This window comes from Armigeres subalbatus, chromosome 3 (assembly GCF_024139115.2).
Source record: "Armigeres subalbatus isolate Guangzhou_Male chromosome 3, GZ_Asu_2, whole genome shotgun sequence".
NCBI lineage: Eukaryota > Metazoa > Arthropoda > Insecta > Diptera > Culicidae > Armigeres > Armigeres subalbatus.
Genome location: NC_085141.1, coordinates 11,738,893 through 11,744,177, shown reverse-complemented (window position 1 = coordinate 11,744,177; position 5,285 = coordinate 11,738,893).

Genomic DNA, 5,285 nt, shown 5'->3' with positions numbered 1-5,285 from the left:
AGAGTTTTCTTGGATGACGATGAACCTATGCAATGGACGCATTCTATTCTATGTGCCACAAAGGGGTTGTACCACTTTTGAAACAAGTCGAAAGAACTCTGGTTACGCGTGTAGATCTTAAGGCCTATTCCAGAGTTTTCTTGGATCACCATGAACCTATGCAACGGACGCATTCTATTCTATGTACCACAAAGGAGTTGTACACTTTTGAAACAAGCCGAAAGAGCTCTGGTTACGCATGTAGATCTTAAGGACTATTTCAGAGTTTTCTTGGATGTCCATGAACCTATGCAATGGACACATTCTATTCTATGTGCCACAAAGGGGTTGTACCACTTTTGAAACAAGCCGAAAGAGTTCTGGTTACGCATGTAGATCTTAAGGCCTTTTCCAGGGTTTTCTTGGATGACCATGAACCTATGCAATTGACGCATTCTATTCTATGTGCCACAAAGGGGTTGTACCACTTTTGAAACAAGTCGAAAGATCTCTGGTTACGCATGTAGAACTTAAGGCCTATTAAAGAGTTTTCTTGGATCACCATGAACCTATGCAACGGACGCATTCTATTCTATGTACCACAGAGGAGTTGTACACTTTTGAAACAAGCCGAAAGAGCTCTGGTTACGCATGTAGATCTTAAGGCCTATTCCAGAGTTTTATTGGATGTCCATGAACCTACGCAATGGACACATTCTATTCTATGTGCCACAAAGGGGTTGTACCACTTTTGAAACAAGCCGAAAGAGTTCTGGTTACGCATGTAGATCTTAAGGCCTTTTCCAGGGTTTTCTTGGATGACCATGAACCTATGCAATGGACGCATTCTATTCTATGTGCCACAAAGGGGTTGTACCACTTTTGAAACAAGTCGAAAGATCTCTGGTTACGCATGTAGATCTTAAGGCCTATTCCAGTTTTCTTGGATCACCATGAACCTATGCAACGGACGCATTCTATTCTATGTACCACAAAGGAGTTGTACACTTTTGAAACAAGCCGAAAGAGCTCTGGTTACGCATGTAGATCTTAAGGCCTATTCCAGAGTTTTCTTGGATCATTGTGAACCTATGCAATGGACGCATTCTATTATATGTGCCACAAAGGGGTTGTACCAATTTTAAAACAAGCTGAAAGAGCTCTGGTTACGCATTTAAATCTTAAGGCCTATTTCAGAGATTTATTGAATGACTATGAACCTATGCAATGGACGCATCCCATTCTATGCACCACAAAGGGGTTGTACCACTTTTGAAGCAAGTCGAACGAGCTCTGGTTACGCGTGTAGATCTTAAGGCCTATTCCAGAATTTTCTTGGATCACCGTGACCCTATGCAATGGACGCATTCCATTCTATGTACCACAAAGGGGTTGCACTGTTTTTGAAACAAGCCGAAAGTGCTCTGGTTACGCTTGTAGATCTTAAGGCCTATTCCATAGTTTTATTGGATGACTATGAACCTATGCAACGGACGCATTCCATTCTATGTACCACAAAGGGGTTGTACCACTTTTGAAACAATTTGGAAGATCTTTGGTTACGCGTGTAGATCTTAGGGCCTATTCCAAAGTTTTCTTGGGTGACTATGAACCTATGCAATGAACGCATTCTATTCTATGTGCCACAAAGGGGTTGTACCAATTTTGAAACAAGCCGAAAGAGCTCTGGTTACGCGTGTAGATCTTAGGGTCTATTCCAGAGTTCTCTTGGATCACCGTGCACCTATGCAATGGACGCATTCCATTCTATGTACCACAAAGAGGTTGCACCACTTTTGAAACAAGCCGAAAGAGTTCTGGTTACGCGTTCAGATCTTAAGGCCTATTCCAGGGTTTTCTTGGATGATCATGAACCTATGCAATGGACGCATTCTATTCTATGTGCCACAAAGAGGCTGTACCACTTTTGAAACAAGTCGAAAGATCTCTGGTTACGCGTGTAGATCTTAAGGCCTATTCCAGAGTTTTCTTGGATCACCGTGAACCTATGCAATGGACGCATTCTATTCTATGTACCACAAAGGGGTTGTACCACTTTTGAAACAAGCCGAAAGAGCTCTGGTTACGCATGTAGATCTTAAGGCCTATTCCAGAGTTTTATTGGATGACTATGAACCTATGCAACGGACGCATTCCATTCTATGTACCACAAAGGGGTTGTACCACTTTTGAAACAAGTCGAAAGATCTCTGGTTACGCGTGTAGATCTTAAGGCCTATTCCAGAATTTTCTTGGATCACCGTGACCCTATGCAATGGACGCATTCCATTCTATGTACCACAAAGGGGTTGCACTGTTTTTGAAACAAGCCGAAAGTGCTCTGGTTACGCTTGTAGATCTTAAGGCCTATTCCATAGTTTTATTGGATGACTATGAACCTATGCAACGGACGCATTCCATTCTATGTACCACAAAGGGGTTGTACCACTTTTGAAACAATTTGGAAGATCTCTGGTTACGCGTGTAGATCTTACGGCCTATTCCAAAGTTTTCTTGGGTGACTATGAACCTATGCAATGAACGCATTCTATTCTATGTGCCACAAAGGGGTTGTACCAATTTTGAAACAAGCCGGAAGAGCTCTGGTTACGCGTGTAGATCTTAGGGTCTATTCCAGAGTTCTCTTGGATCACCGTGCACCTATGCAATGGACGCATTCCATTCTATGTACCACAAAGGGGTTGTACCACTTTTGAAACAAGCCGAAAGAGTTCTGGTTACGCGTTCAGATCTTAAGGCCTATTCCAGGGTTTTCTTGGATGATCATGAACCTATGCAATGGACGCATTCTATTCTATGTGCCACAAAGAGGCTGTACCACTTTTGAAACAAGTCGAAAGATCTCTGGTTACGCGTGTAGATCTTAAGGCCTATTCCAGAGTTTTCTTGGATCACCGTGAACCTATGCAATGGACGCATTCTATCCTATGTACCACAAAAGGGTTGTACTACTGTTGAAACAAGCTGAATGAGCCCTGGTTACGCATGTAGATCTTAAGGCCTATTCCAGAGTTTTCTTGGATCACCATGAACTTATGCAACGGACGCATTCTATTCTATGTACCCCAAAGGGGTTGTACACTTTTGAAACAAGCCGAAAGAGCTCTGGTTACGCGTGTAGATCTTAAGGCCTTTTTTAGAGTTTTCTTGGATCACCGTGGACCTATGCAATGGAAGCATTCTATTCTATGTACCACAAAGGGGTTGTACCACTTTTGAAACAAGCCGAAAAAGCTCTGATTACGCGTGTATGTCTTAAGGCCTTTTCCAGAGTTTTCTTGGATGACCATGAACATATGCAATGGTTGCATTCTATACAATGTATCACAAAACACAGGTCCAAGCTCCAGAAGGTTCTCGAAAAAAATTAAAGCCTTGAAAATGATGATGAGCGTCTTACTGTGCGTCATCAAGGATCTTTACCACTTATGACTTCTTGACCATGATAACGAAAACATTTTGGACGACCCTAATACCGACATAGGTGACCGAAAACCTCTGCCGTTGACTTATTATATTCTTCACATCCAAAAGGGCATGTACCACATTTAAAACAGTCCGATTGATCTTCAGTTACGCTTGTAGATCTGGGGACCTAACTCCATGGATTTCTTGGATGACCGAAAACCTCTGCCGTTGACTTATAATATTCTACATCTTCACATCCAAAAGGATTTATTGGATGCCCAAAAATCTATGCTGAAAAAAAGTCTATTCTGAGTTGTCTCCACACTATTTACTTCTCTCCCTTCGCTTCTATTCTTGCTTTTTTTTCTCTTTTCTCAATTTCACTCCTTGTACCTCTCACGTCTCGTTTCTCACTTCTCACATCCCATTTATCAATTGTCATATTCCTCTTCATGCTTTTCAACTCATTTCTCACACAAAGTATCTCGCTTATTACTTCTTCCCTTCTACTACTTGCTTCGCACTTTTCACTGATCGCATCTTATTTCGCACTTTTTACTGCTTGCCTTTCGCTTCTCACTTCTCAATTCTCATTCTTTTTTCTTGCTTCTCCCACCTCACTTCTCAGTTCTCATATCCCAAATCCAGCTTACAATTCACGATTGTTTATAAAACTATTTGGGGCTTTTTAGTCGAATTCTGAATTCCTACTTCTCCCTTGTTGTTTCTCACTTCTCACTTCTCATCACTCATAACTTCTCACTCATCACTTTTCATTTTTATTTTCTCACTTTTCAATTCTTACTTTTTTACTTTTAAATTTATAATATTTTAAAAATAAATTATTATCGGCACACGCCCTTCTCAAACTATGGCATCCATAGTCAAGCACATTAGATGGGCGCGTTTTATCCTGCATGCAGAGGTTTTAATAAAATGTGTTTTTTTCTATGAAAAATGTAGTAAAATTAACTTGTTAGTAACGTGGCACAATCTTTACTAATTTGTTTTTCCACACATGTGCAAAGATTATTGAAAAAATGTTTTTATCTAGTGGAAAATCCTTAAATTTTATCAAAAGGCGAAAAAAAACAAATTTATTTTTAAAATTTTTATTATAGATGTTTTGACTATTATTTTTAATTTGTTGATCTAAAATCATGTTTAGGCGTCAGCTGCCATCGATTTTGTAACTTAATTTGGACTATTAAACCAGAAAATGCAATGGCTCGTATCAGCTGACTGGCGCATTTTAAACCTAGTCCTACGAATGCAAAAATGGTAAGAAGGTTGAATGCCCATGGCGAAAACCAAATTGCTCATCAGCAAAAATAGAATTGTCATTAATATGAACCATAATTCTATTTAGAATAATCTTTTCAAACAGTTTGCTTATTGAAGCAAACTGATTGGGCGATAACTAGAAGCCTCAGCTGGACTTTTGTCCGACTTCAAAATCGGAACAACTTTGGCTTTTTTCCATTCATCTGGGAAGTATGCCAATTGAAAACATTACAAACAAACATTTAATAAAACATATTTTGTTAAATAAATCAACCAAAAAGAATAAAGAGCTCTCAGGAAGTTTTTTGATAAGTATATAGAAAATGCTATCATCACCCGGTGCTTTCATATTTTTGAATTTTCTAGTTATAGATCTCACTTCATCCAAATTAGTTCCCAACGAGAGGTCAAAAACATTCTCTTGATTGAGAATGTTTTCGAAGCTCAGCATAACCTGATCCTCAATTGGACTAGTGAGACCTAGACTAAAATTATGGGCACTCTCGAACTGCTGAGCAAGTTTTTGAGCCTTTTCGCCATTTGTTAATAAAATTTTATTTCCCTCTTTAAGCGCTGGAATTGGCCTTTGAAGC